This window comes from Corvus cornix, chromosome 2 (genome assembly GCF_000738735.6).
Source record: "Corvus cornix cornix isolate S_Up_H32 chromosome 2, ASM73873v5, whole genome shotgun sequence".
NCBI lineage: Eukaryota > Metazoa > Chordata > Aves > Passeriformes > Corvidae > Corvus > Corvus cornix.
In genome coordinates this window covers 45,800,820-45,815,626 of record NC_046333.1, presented here as the reverse complement: position 1 = coordinate 45,815,626, position 14,807 = coordinate 45,800,820, and the positions used below count along the sequence as shown (strand labels likewise).

The following is a 14,807-nucleotide window of genomic DNA, read 5'->3' as shown; positions in this document are numbered from 1 at the left end:
ACTGCCGTCAATGCACTGTCAAGGTGGCAATTGGCACTCACTTCACTACCTTCAGGAGCCCAACTGAAGAAGGATTCTCGGTCAGCCCAGGCAAGGTGTTCAATTGCCGAATGCCCTCTGCCTCCACAGCAGCTATTCCAAAGGCCCACCTGAGTCCCTTTGGGTCTTTGAAATACCCACTCTGGAGAAAGTCTATGCCCAGAATACACGGGGCCTCTGGGCCAGTCACAATAGGATGTTTCTTTCACTCTTGTCCAGTTAGGCTCACATCGGCTTCAAGCAGTGACAACTGCTGCAATCCCCCTGTCACTCCAGAAATAGAAACCGGTTCTGCCCCCACGTGTCTCGATGGAATCAAAGTGCACTGCGTGCCCGTGTCAACCAAGGCTTCATATTTCTGTGGTTCTGATGTGCCAGGCCATCGGACCCACACTGTCCAAAAGACATGATTTTCCCTGGCCTCTGCCTGGCTAGAGGCAGGGCCCCTCTAATCCTGGTTATCATTTGAACCTTGAGCTGTTTCCCTTCTGGTGGAGCTCCCTCTCTCAGCATTACCATCCTTCAATTCACATACCCATGCTGCCAGGACAGAAGTTGGTTTTCCATCCCACCTCCTCATGTCTTCCCCACTGTCACACAGGAAGAACCACAGTTCAGCTCTTGGGGTGTACCCTCTCTCCCTAGCCGTGGGACGTCTGCTTCTGATAACAGCCTCTGGTCTGCACGGATGCGATTTGGAGAAGGCCCTCTTTCAGCTCCTTCCTGAGTTTCTGATGAGTCTTGTCCATCCTGTCTTCCACCCTCTGTATGGTCTCTGACAGACTCTTTTCCACAGCTGCGATTCTTGCTTGTGTTGGGCCGTGCATAGTGTCTGCATACACCCGGAGCCTCCTCACCGTAGAACTCACTGTCTCATCCCCATATCACTGGTGTACATTTTACCATGTCAGGGCTCCTAATTGCTTGGTCACCTGAGAATATGATCTCTATCACTGCCAGTTCTCTCAGGCATTGAATCCCTTGTTCCATGGTTTTCCAGGGGTTTAGCTGCAGCTGGAGATCTTTCCAGCATGGGTATCTTTCCTTCACACTTCTTAAGAGCCGTGTCCAGAGACTGAGAGCTTCAGGGCCCCTTGTCATCCCTTGGTCAATACTTAGGTCACGTGACAGGGATCCCAAATGCCTCACTTCAGTGCCATCCAGAACTGTACCATTGCCTGCAGCATCCCAGATTTGGACCATCCAACTTAATATAGTTTCATCAGGCTATCGGGTGTAATCTTTCCTCAGGGTACAAAGGCTCTCTATGGACAGGGACTCAGTGATGATTTCAGGTTCAGATTCCTCTGCTGGCTGTGAAGGTCCCGGCTGCCTGTCATCATCCACTGAGCAAATGGATTTGGCTTTGTGTTTCTTTCGCTGGGCAGGGGCAATCGTTATTGGTTTAGGCTCCCCATCTGCTTTAGCTGCAGCCAGAGTGATTGGGGTGTCTGCTGGCTTATTCTCCTGCTCCTCTGGCTGTATCTTCTGCCCTACAGTATCTAGCAGGATGCGGTAAGCGTTAGCCAGGACCCAGCACATGGCAATGAGCTTTTTCTTTTCATCCGTGTTGTTATTGCAGCTTTCCTTCAGATACTTCCTCACCTCAGCTGGATTCTGAATTCATTCAGGGGGAAAATTCCAGGCTACTGGGTCAGAAAACTGCTTCAGTGTCTGGCCTATGTCCTCCCATACCCCACACCACTTAGGATTTTCCACAACTGGGGCAGGTGTCTGGGCAACCCCTCTGGAAATCTCAGCCCTTATTTTAGACAAGCTAGAGACCACATAGAGGAACCCTGCTAGATAACATCATTAAAAAGTGGTATCTTTAACATCCAGGGGAAACTGGACACTTTCAAAAGGTGACGTGCCAGATCTGAAGGGGAAGAAGGAGATGAAGGGCTGGGAATTATCATCCCCTGCTTTTCCCCTAACAAACTGGGTGTAATTGCTAATACATTCCAAAAGGAAACTACCAGGGCCAGGATGGAAAAACAACATAACATACACATTCTCAATGGTTTCCATTACTTCAGACAAACTTCGAGAAATCACTAACACCAAGCATATTAAAATGGCAGTCCTGATTCTTATTCCTGACTTATAAAAGGTGTAAGCCAGGGACCCGACTGCCCATAGCTGTGGACATGTACTTATGGTTAGGTTCCACAGAAAAACTATTAAATCAAACAGCGTGGTCTTACTGCTGTGAACTCACTACAAAAGTAATTCAAACCAAAATGGTTTGGTTTGGTTTTTTTTTTTCCATTTCCACATGCCCCTTAAGTTGGGTGCCAAATTTATGTCTCGGTTTTTGAGACAAAACTTCAGGAGGAAACACTCCGGAGTGAGTGTCTCCTCCAAAGGGAAAAGGGCCTCCCCTTTTCTGCCACCAATAAGACAAGTGGGTCACAAGAAGCGCAAGTGGGAAAAAAGAAACCAAACTGTTTATTAACACCAAACAAAACAGGGTAGAACAGAAAAAAAACCTCAAAATACAACAAGTTCCCAGAGACGGAACAAACACATGGGCTCAGACCAGCCAGGGCCACTCCACGGGCCCGCCGGGGCCACACGCAGGCTCCCCGGACCGGCGAGGAGGGAAGGGAGGCAGTGAGGCAAGGGGGGCAAGGGAAGGGAAAAAGAACAAGAAAAAAAACCAACAGAACCTTTCTCCTGGTAGCCAGAACACAAAAGAAACCCAAAGAGCAGCACAGCACTCCCAGCACACTCCCTCCCGAGCCCCAGAGACTCCCGAGCCATTGGGCTGAACCGTTCAATGCCCCCTCGGGTCCATGGCTCTGACCCCGGCCCCAGGTCCATCCAGCGTCCTTGGGCATTGAGCGGACAGTTAAGGAATAAAGCGGCTTCATAACATCACCCCAGGACATTACGTAAACTTTTCTTAACCCCCTATGCAATTTTGATATCTAATGAACATTTTGTGAAGATTCTTAATAACTCTGAGGTGAGTGAACATGCTAAAACATCATCTTGCATTCTCCAGAAGTAAAATCTAAACCTCATCATTCTAGGTAGATGAAATAATAAGAGGAACTATGTAACCTCTAATATAAATTTAGTGTTCTTTCTAGTTCTTTTATCCTCTTATTAACTGTGGTATAATGCATCGAGTCATATTTTAAACAAATTATACCATAGGTAATGGAATTAATGAAGAGTACGTTCCCTTGTGTTTCTGTATGAAGATCCTATATCCTTTTCCTATTGCAATAGAATGGATTCTATCTGATCAGTTCTATCCCTGTGCCATAAGGCACTCACCATCATCTGAGCCATTGCCCTGATTTTTCTTCTCCATTCCTCTTCCTCCATCACTGAGAAAGGGGCAGCATTTTTTGTGGCCAGTTTGGAGGGGTTGCTTTGTCTTTTGGCCTGTCAGGAAACTTCTTCTCATTGACCACGCTGCAAGCCAAGCAGAATAGGTACCCAGTGTGTCCAGGTGACTCTTTTCTGCAGTGGTGTCATTAGCCTGGCTCGTCATCCTTCATCCAGCAGATGCTTTTCAAGAAATTTTTAAGGTAGTATCTGAAGACTGTATCTACCAGATACAGCGACCAGATTTTAGGGAGAAATCAATAGGTGGACAGGTGTCCTTGTGTAATCAAGCAAAAATTGTTACTTTGGAGACTTGGAGGTAAATTTGACTATAATTAGCAGAAGCCTTGAGGCACAGGCAGCTTAAGTGTGCCTGTGTTTTGTGAGCATCAGGGCAATCCCCATTTTACAGGGGGTAAAACTTCCCTCTTTACATTCCTTCCTTTTAATTTCCCTCTTCTGTACATTGCAGAAGGAACAGTAACAAAAAGGGGGGAAACGGGGTTTCCAGAGTTTCAAAGCTTTTCTGTGTAATGCTGCATTTCCCTTCACAGGGGAAATAAAACAGTCAGTTTTAAAGTGGAACTGAATCAGAATCAGAGTAAAATCTAAATAAGATTTGTGCATTAAGCTATGAAATACAGGCTCACAGCCTCTAAACAGCCAGTCTTTATACTGAAATAAAGATAAAGAACTTTCTAAACAAGTGGCATTTCTCAAAGAGACACACAGCCTTTGACTAAATTAGTGAAGTGGTAAGCTAAGAGTTAAAAAAGAAGCTGCTGTATTATTTTTATTTTTAAAAAGTCAAAGTGCACTTTAGGAGAGTGCTCCCATCAGCCTAAAAAATGAATATATGACAGATTATTGTCTAGCTAACAAGAGCTAAATGTTGCATCATATGTATAGGCATTCACTCTCTGTCTTTCTTTTTAAAACATCTCAAATGAATTTTTGTCTTAATGTGCATAACCCAGTGTTTTTCCTTGAGGCACTGACAGCTTTTTTTTTCCTACTCTTGTGATTGCCACAAAGAGTAACAAATCTGAAAAGTATTGTAAAATTTAAAATTAAATATTTTTAATTGTCTGAATTCAGCATTGTCTATTCTTGTCTGAATTCAGCATTGTTTCTGGGAAACATACATGAAAATCTTCAGGCTTCATATAGAAAGGACTGGTTCAAGTGAGGCAGATATATAGGCTTATTTCTTGCCATGCAAACTCATTTTCTCTACAAGATGAACATCATCAATTACCTTCTTTAAAGTGATACATAGATATGTAAAATATCATGCCAAATAGGAAGCATTTGTTGTCTCCACTAGAAATTGCATTTGATTTCATTTTATTAAAGTGCTCAACTGATAAGCTTCACTTCGATGGATTTAGTTTAAGCTGTGAACTATTATTTTGTAAAATAGAGAACCTTGAAAAACTCCTGATGCAAATACACTTTATTTATAAAGTGTCTTCTGGGATATCACATGACTTACAGTGAGAATACCCAATTAATAAAATAGCTTTTCTCAGCAAGTATTTCTACAATAATGTCCATAAAGTACAGTGCCTGGCTAAAAGTATTCCAAGACAATCATAGCAATATGCTAAAGAGAACAAGCAGACTTCAAGCCAATATTGTCTCACTTTTTTTACTTCTTAATTTAATAAAAAGCTCTGAATACAGAGACTGATGGGTTTTCAAGTTCTGAGTGACGGGTTTTCAATTGATCTTGATGTTTTATAGCTCCCAACACTTGGGTAACTAAGCACCTTACAAACCAAACCAAAACAGAAACCTTAGGAGGTAAAGAGGAGTTATTACCCCCAGGCTGTAGAAACAGTGCCCAGAAGGAGAAGTGGCTTTGCCAGACTTCTGTCTTCTAGACAGGGGAAGTATGTGGCAGCATGTGGAGATCAGATCACAGAAATTCTGAAAAAGTGCATCCACTGCTGGGCCATACCACCCCTCCAGCAGGCCACAGTAATCCTTCAGCTGTCACTGGCTCACTGAAGATCATTTAATTCCTGTCCTTTCTGTGAAAAGTGTTGTGTACAGAGTCCTTATATTTTTGCAGTCCTGGAGTGTGCATTTTGGGGCTACCCTACATCCCCAGCAGCTGGCACAGTGCAGTCCTGCTCGCTTGGCAGAACTGCCTTCATCACTGTTTTTGCACCTTCTTATCTTTCCCGGGCATGAGCGTGATGCTAACATTATAGATGCTGTTAGCAGTTTAAAAGCTGAAAAAGTTAGAAGGAGACTGATCTGGTTTACATTTAATTTAAGAAATCAAAGCACCTTATATAAGTCTGCTTCCGCAGGGTTTTGTTTGCCTTCACTGACATTTGTATGGATCTTCCCAGATGGGTATCTCCTAGCTTCAACCATGATGTGAAGAAGCACCTCAGCCTCATCTCCCATCTATCTTTGCTGTTTCCATTGAGGCTGCTGACCTGAAAACCAGCTGCCACTTCTGTAGTGCCTGCTGAGCAAATGTCTCCATGATGTATAAAGTATATCATCCATAAAGTATGGAACTGTTGTGCCTAAATCTAACACTGCGAATCATTAGACATTCAACATCCTAGACCTAGTCACTGATGAATAAAAGAAAACGAGGTCAGGGCATGGAAGGCAGTCTCAGGGCTTCCCAATCAACTGCTTGATTTTACCTAATACATTGATTTACCTTACACTTTTCTGCATAAAAGTTTATCAATGCAATTGTTCCTAATGAAAATATTAAATACGGTGCCAAACTCATGAGCCAGAGGGCTATTTTTTTCAAGTTTTTCATTACCTGCTAAGTAAGTTAATTAAGGCAAATGAAACTCTAGTGTCATAAAACAACATACTGTTCTAATTGAAGACAATGGCAAAACTGCCATTGACCTCCATGGGAACAGGTTCAGGCCCATAACTTTCATACATTGTATATTAAGCGACATAATCGGAAATACTATCTTCTCCTATTAAAATGAGATATAGATATAGCATGACAAGTAGCAGCACAGGGACTCTTCTGATTACTGTAATTAGAGGTTTTTAATGACAGGTTAGGTATGTTTAATATGCAATTCCACATTGCTGTTACATTATCAGATTCTATTCATGATCTTTACATATAGCATAACTGAATTCAGAGGCAGATGAACGTTCCCGATATTTCAAATTCAGCAGTTTTGCTGATTTAGCACCTTCTGAAGCATGCACCATGTGGTGAACAAACACTGCAAGCAAAGATGTTTTCCTCTGAGGTTTGCCAGGGATTTAAAATTTTAACACTTTCCTACTCTCCTTACAGATAGAAAAAGTGTTGCTATGCAGATACAAAGAGCTGTGCAATCATTCTAATAGGTATAATTTCATTATCTCTGAGGAATTTAGGTATGGAGCAACTCCATGTATTAGTTAATAACCAATCCATTACTTGATTAAGTGACTTACATGAAGAAAGCTTATCATCCACAGATTTGTCTGCTTGGAATTAAGTCATAACAAGATACTAAAAATATATGTTTTTCAGGTTTCAATATCTTACGTAAAAATCATTGTGCCAGATCACAATGAAATCTTCTGAAGAATAATAATATGGCTTAAAAATAGCAGATGCTGTAAAAGCATAAAACAATATAAAAATAACCTAAGGCACCACTAATTAAGCATGAGTCAGTGCTTCCAGTAAATTCATGGCAACTGCAAGCAACAGGAAAAGAACTGTCTATCTCAAAGCATTGCCAGCTTAGTGTATAAACTTGATCCAAAGGGGTTTAATGTCTCAGGTATTTAAGATTGCCAGTTCATATTCATACATACACTTGCCTTCTCTTGGGATTTTTCATTCTCCCCCCCACCTTACCTGTAGCTTCTTCAGAAAGTCATTACCATCTGATATAGTAATATTTAGAAATTATTATATGAGCTGGTATGTTTCTTTTCTTTCCATAGTGTTTGGAATGTATTTTGGCCAGGAAGCCTGAAGCTAAATACTCTGTCATTCATAAGCCATGCCAGGGATTCTTGGAAACACCTGCACCTTGCAGTTATGCAAATGCCTTTGAGATATGTCAGAACACTGTTTATTTTCACCATACCAACCACATGTCATCTGAATTAATTTTCACATTCTTGTCTTGATGGGACATGGCTCTGAATATAAAAATTGACACATGTGAGTGCAGTGTGGTTAAAGAGGTATTGATGCTTTGCCAAAACTATGCAACAGATCTTTGCTGGCCAGCAATACGATTAAACTAAGGTATCTTTGTGAGTTACATATTAACAGCACCAACGCAAAAATATGTATATCCTTTCTCAGACATGCATCAAGAGATGAGTGCAAGAGTGATGTGAACGTGAAGATACAGCAGTACTAGAATAGTATCACAGTCTTGAATAAATGCAATACATCAATGCGTCCCAGCGCTGTCCTGCATAACAGCGAACACCTTGGGGTGAAAACCCCTGTGGACAGTTTCTTCACTCCTTTTTCAGCAATATCAGGTCACTTGGAGAGCAGAAATGAAGTGGAAGAAATCATGTTCACTTGTAGTCCTTCAAAACATCATTAACTTTTTCTTTAAAAGATTCAGTAACATAACAGCAGCAGCTGGTGCTCGAATCAGTATTAGAGAAGATTCAAACCTGTACCTCAGGAAGGCTGCAGCAAGATTTGTTAATCTCCTGTGTTGTGGCTTCATGAACATAGATCTGAAGGCTATATTACTCAAAGATTGTCCTTTTTCTCTCAATCTCTCTCTCCTCCATATTTAGTTTTCTTTTGGTTTTGTGACACTAGCAAAGTAAAGCACTCTGTAGATGACTTATCTGAAAGCAGGACTGTAGGAGGAGAACCTGATACGCACATTTTTGTACATTTCATGCCATATATTTATCTAAAAGGGGTGGGGATGGCATACTGGTAGGCATAGTGCTTTTATCACACAGATTGCTAGCTGCATCTCTCAGTTTTCTACAAAAGAAAGCAAATAATGGTGTCAAGCTCAACACTTGTTTCTACATGTTCCTAAATCAAAGAGGAAAGCTGGGAGACAGATGATGATTTGTTTTCACTGCAAGGAATATCTGGGTATGTCTGGGTGTTGCTTGCAAAAGTACACCACTTCTGAGGGATGTGGGAAGCCCTGCCAGCCCAGTAGCCTCTCTGGACAGGAGAAGCTATCAAGTAAGGGACTCCAGATCACACGGGGCTTGTGAATGCATGGAAGAGCAAACCTTTGATCTATTATTTCACAGAAAATACTGCCTTCTTTCCAAATAAGTTGAGCTCTGGATCTACTTTGGTCTTGTGATTGACTTCTGAGGGAGGTTTTTTCTCACTCTGGCACGTATGAAAGCTCTTGCTGTCTTCTGTGTGGGTTCTCTTAGGTCTTAAAACTCACACTTCAGCCTCTCTACAGAATTTATAGAACCTCCTCTCCTATTCATCTTCGTATTTTCATGAACTTTTAAATAATTGAAGTATCTGAGAAACATTTGCTCATTTCTAATGAGGTTTAAACCAGAAAGTTTCCAAGACAGTATTGGGTACAAACATAGATATACGTGTATAAATGCATCGCACCAAAACCAGCATATTCTTGAGTGGCTTGGTTAAATTGACACGTTACGGATAGTAGCTGCCTGCAGGATGATGTCCAGTTCCATGTTTGAAGCTGGACATATTCTCCTTAATTATAATAAAAATGTCACCTGGTTTTGTTACAGCTTCTGCCTGACCACGTTCTAATGTGCCCATGGCAAGGAAAATATTGCTTCCATTCCAATTGGCATAATGAGAAACTGCGTTTAATGTGTTGGCTTTAACACAGTATTTATCAGAACATTATCCTTTGAAATTGTCAGTTTATGGCATGATAATTAGATCTGGTACTTGAAACCTGTCAAGTAAAAGGAAGCTTTCTTCAATAATCGTATTCCTTTTCACTTCACAGGTGGAGCCTAATAAAGTGAACTGCTAAAAAGTATTGGGGCTGTAGGAGGCTTGGCATTTCAGTCAGTGCAACAAAGACTGTATCACAAGAACTTGCTCACATTGTTTTTCCATATACAAGCCTTCTTCATGAGTAAATCCTCTCTTACAAACTGGAACTATAGACTATTGAGCAATAAAGGATGGAGGGAAAGAACATGATAGTGTAACTAATAAATAATAAATGCATGGATAATAGCTAAATATTAGTAGGAAATCTTAAATATTTATTTCGGTGCAGTATCTGTTGTTGAGTGAGATATAGTCTGGCTTGGCCTAACCTGCAGAGCTGACTGTCCCAGCTCACAAGAGAGAGGCCTCTTCAGTGTAAGTTCCCTAAGCACTAAGATAAACTCTTAGAAGTAACAGGTGAAGTCTTATTCCACCTCTGGAAATGGAAAGGTAAAAAGTTAATTAATTCTAAAATAAAGTCCATGCAGCAGCTGTTGAGGGCATTGCACTACTGGCAATGATGACAGTTAAGGTAGTTAGCCTGAAAATTACAAAATTATTTCTGAATATTAATTTGCTCAATAAATTGTTCCAATAAATAATCTTTAGACAAAACATGGTGAAAGAAAGCCTTCTTGAAGAGGTTAAGACTTTCAAAAGTTTAACTAATTTATTCCTTAATTCTGAATAGTAAGGCTAAGGAATAATACTGACATTTTTCTATTGATATGTGGATTTTAGCATCACATCTTATTGTAAATTTTGTGACTTTGGGTATATTGTACATTTGATAGGCTGACAGTTCATGAAGTATATTTTCCTTTTATTCATTTTTCTGAAACAAAAATATTAGAACTCTGAAGACTGGCAACATGGTATGTAATTTAAATTCCTTGCAATTTCTGTAGTATTTTTTAAAGGATGCATGCATTGATTCACTCCACATTTTAGGTTTAAAGTGAACCACAGCGATGGTTCACTTTAAAAATGTGATTAAGCAACTTTGATGACATTGACTTCCAACAAAAGTTAGGTTCTTAAGTGCTGAAAATACATCAGAAAAAAGTCTCAACCCATGCAACACTGATGGCAGCAACTGATTGCTATTTTTAAAAATCTCAGTCTAAACTTGAATGAGTGCCTAGGTAAACATTCAGAACTTGGTTCATAAACTAAACTATGGGAAATCTGTCCTGAAAAACACCAGGGGTTTTGCCTACTAATATGCCCAAAGGTGTGCCTGAAGTCATTAGGGAACAAAGACCTGTCTGAGAAACATTATGAAGATTAATAACTGTGCATACAAGATTGGAAAGGAGCAAGCAGAGGGCATATTTCTTCTTGCCTGTATCTACCTGGGACTGGGATGAAAAATAAATCAAATCCAGAAAGGTTTCTGAAGAGGTTTTAGAAAAAAATTTAGAGTCGTAGCAGGGCAAGGGTAGTCCCAGTATAAGTACAAACAACCTTTCTTCCTACCTCCTAGAACATTTGAGAGAAATAAGACCTCCTCTGAAAAGGAGGCTGATGGTAAGATACAAATGCAATATTATCATATTCATTTCAGTAACAGAATGAATTTTTCCTTGCTGGGATAACTGAGAAGTTTCCATTTTGAACATTTAGGCATGTAAGATGATGAAGTGCATTAGAATGTGTTATCTGGGTTTTGGCCATCTTGTTTGTTAAAAAAATAGTGTTTCTTAAACAATTCCCACTTCAGGAATGTTTTACATACCTATGTGTAAATGGAAAACCTAGAGGAAGGCTCATAGCTCCTTGTGTCTTTATCCCATTGACTTTTAAGACACTAGGCAATAAATAAATTAATACTTTGTTCTTACACCTAGAAGACAAACAATTACCACACACACATGCAGTACGGTGTGAGAAAGTGGAGTATCTTGGCAATTATTACAGAAAACACTTGAATTTCGTGTTCCAATGCATTATACCCTCTCATGTGGCTCATTTCTTGCTTGGAAGACTTAGCCCTCTGGGACGTACAGTAGAACTCCTGGAACAGAAAGGAAAAGAAAGAGATGTATGGATATAATGTGAGTCATGGATTGCACTTACTTGGTCTGAACTCTTTAAAATTGCTCAGGTCAGAAGTAACAGATAGAGGGAAATTGATTCTATCCGTTTAAAAGCAGTTTTTGTGAGTTACTGTAACAAACACTTGGCTGGTTTTATTCCTTTCATTAGAAACAATGGAAAGAAGTAGTATCTGCAGTTTACAGGGTCTTACTCTTCAGACCAAAGTCATCTAGAAGAGATCCAGAGTGGTTTTGGTTGTAACTGGCTGCAAACTATTGTGATGTGTGCATGCAAAGGGCAAAATAGAAGAATTTTTCCATATGCAGCTCATTTCATTGCAAAGTATAACTTCTTCTAACAAGCACCACCTTCTATCCACTGAAGGATTAATCGGACTGGTGCATATCGAAAGGATTTGACTCTGGCAGAAAACAGTCAAGGAGCCAGACATCAATTCTATTGGCAGACAGCTTTTTTGAAGCATTTGTCCACAGGGATAAATTCACCTTGGTTTGTAGAGGGAAATGCATGTAGCACATACCTTCTGTGCTTGAAGTGTTTGTCATTGTCTTTTAGTGAGGAATATGCCAGAGATGAGAAGATTTAGTTTTCATCAAAAGCTCTGCAGAACTGTCATCAGCAGAAGCTGTAGGGAAGACAAGATGGATCAAATGACATCCTTTGACACGGGCTTAATGCTCCCTTGACATGACAGCTAGTGGGGTGGGTCTGGTTTTGCAGCCAAGAGTATAATTCTTCTGAAAGATTAAAATAAGTTTCAGTACAGGATTAGGGCAAATCAGATTTCACAACAGGTTAGAAATTTCCAGAAAGAAGTTCTTTCTTACTTTGTATTGCTTTCCCCTTGGCTTTTCTTTATTTCTCTCATTATAATGTCAGAATCCAGAAGTTAGATGGAGAGACTCAATATGAAATACCTCTCCTCTCTATGGCGATCATGGCATTTGCCCTCACGAAGTCCACTTTAGCTGGCTTTTTCTCTTTTCACATTTCCAGACCCTCTAATTTTTTTTGGATTCTAGTCTGCCCTTTAACAATATCATCTTCTTTTTTCATTCTCTCCCTGCGTTATCCAAAGAAGTGGAAAGATCCACACCATTTGCTGAATGATATCTAAGCTCTCCAAGAGACCACTAATTTTAACACTGACTTATGGGGAACAGTCTTAATGCTGAGTAGTGGTATTTGTGATACTGATAACATTTCTGAATGTCAGCTACAATCATTTGGCTCATAATTGGTTCTGATTACAACATTTATTTTCATCAGTTTCATTTTAGAACCTCTGTAGCATTAATAATAAAATGCACTGAATGTAAAAAGCATACCACTTTCTCTGCAGTGCTCCTGAGACGATTCTGTGGTGATCTTGGACATGAAAATATTCTGCTCCATTCCTGGACAGCAAGGAATATGTCGTAAGTAGTATATTTGTGACATCTTTCAACATCTTTAATAATTGATGCATTGTAGTATTATACAAGAAGCACAGGTGCTGTATAAGACAAGAGTCTTACAGCTGGAAATCAGTCTACAGGAGAAAAGCCTTCAAAATACAAACCTTTTACTGTCACCGTGGACAGAATACTGGACATTCACAACACACAAATGTCCAGGTTATAAACTTGCAAGCTGAATTAATGTGGCAGTTAAATTTACTAGTCTGAAAGCTGTACTTGTAAAATATTTATGAATACATGTGGTTGTCACTGCAAAGAAACTGCACTGTCAGCTCAACTTCTCTCCCTAGTTGTTTCTTCTCCCTGTCTTCCCCCCACTGGAATGTATTCCATGAAATTCAAAACATGAGCCTTACCTTATTTAAAAAATACCTACATGGTAGGCACAAAAGAAAAAAATAAGAGCCATATTCATGATATTTTGATCACTGTTTTATCCACTCATAAAGGTTTCAATTTGGTATACCTTAATGGGAAATTAAATTATTTTTCATGTCTGTATTTTCTTCAAATTAAAAAATGAACTGTGAAGAATGCTTTGAATTTTTTCCCCCAAAATTTAAACTTTTCAGTAAGTCATCCAGTGCACTGCTTTTACAAGTGCCCTGGATAGCTGCCTAACTGGGTTTTGTGGGAAAAGAGGATTGAAAATTAGGCTGGAATGATTCAAAAATATGCTACATTCTTTAAATACGTATTGTACCTGTCCGTTTTCTTTGTCTCAAAGAGATCACAGCTTTCATATTTAAACAATGACTGATTCTATGTATATCTTGATCTTGTTTATGAACTTTTCCATTACCGTGAAATGTCCTCATGTACATTTTGCAGGGCTCAGGAGCTAAACAGACTAAACAAGAAAGGAAGCACAAGGAAGAAACCTTATTGTTTCCTTACCTGACTGCAAATTGACATCAGTGTGACTTTTCTTCAAGAGGTGTTCAGGGCTGTATCCTTTCTTAATGTAATATTGAATTGGGGCAGGGAGGAGGGGGGAAAAACAAGAAATTGAAGTGTTAATTCTGGTCTTCAAGTTGCTCAGTTGTGATTGTGTGCACACAACAGGTACGACCACATTTATTTAGCACTTTTACATCTTCAAACACTGCAGCCCAAAGTACCAGTGTAATGGTACTGAAACTTGGGGCTCAGGGTGAAGGGATTCTCAGGTGAGCTTGGAGTAGTAGCTGTGGTCCCTACCAGCTGCATGTCCAACATTTCATCATCTCCAACAATTAAATAGCTCCAAAGTCAGGGCTGATATTGCTAAAACCAGTGCACTTTTGCCAATACATGTCCTACTAAACAGAGCCCACACACCACCAGACTCAGCAGCCTCTGCACCAGCTAGACCATGGGGTCTAGCTGGAGGAGAAGTGCAAAGTCCTGCACTTCATAAAGGGCATTGCAGGGTTCTGCAGCTGAAGAGGAATAATTCCATGCACCAATTACACACTGGGGGCCACCACCCAGAAAGCAGCTTGGTGGTAAAGGATTTCACAATCCCTGTGGACACCATGCTGAACATGAGCCAGCAATGTGCCAGGGTGGCTACAAAGGCTAACAGCATCCTGGGTTGCATCAGGAAGATGATAACCAGCAGGTTAAGAAAGGTAATTATTTTCCTCTACTCAGAACCGATGAGACCACACCTGAAGTGCTGTGTCCAGTTCTGGGCTCCCCTGTACACGATTGACTTGAGCACACCGGAGCAAGTTCAGAAAGGGGCCATGAAGACAATTAAAGGAAAAGAGCATCTGATGTGCAAGGAGAGGCTGAAAGGGAGGATTTTTCAGATTGAAGAAATCTCAGGATGATCAAACACTAAAACAAGTTTGCCCAGGGAGGTCACAGAATTTCCATCTCTGAAGATAATTGGAACTAGACTGGGCAATGTTGACTGTTCAATTAGCAAGCTGCCCCAGCTGACATTGCTCTGAGCAGGAGGGTTGGATTAGATC

General features: G+C 40.3%; 1 long non-coding RNA gene across 1 annotated transcript; it reads right to left on the bottom strand.

Moving 5' to 3' along the window:
- Window positions 1-11,186: 11,186 nt before the first annotated feature.
- Window positions 11,187-12,835, bottom strand: LOC120409658. The gene is made up of 3 exons (XR_005601398.1): window positions 12,715-12,835; window positions 11,907-12,011; window positions 11,187-11,342 (listed from the first exon to the last, which is right to left on the bottom strand). It is a non-coding gene; the product is annotated as an uncharacterized LOC120409658 (long non-coding RNA).
- Between the last annotated feature and the right edge of the window lie 1,972 nt (window positions 12,836-14,807).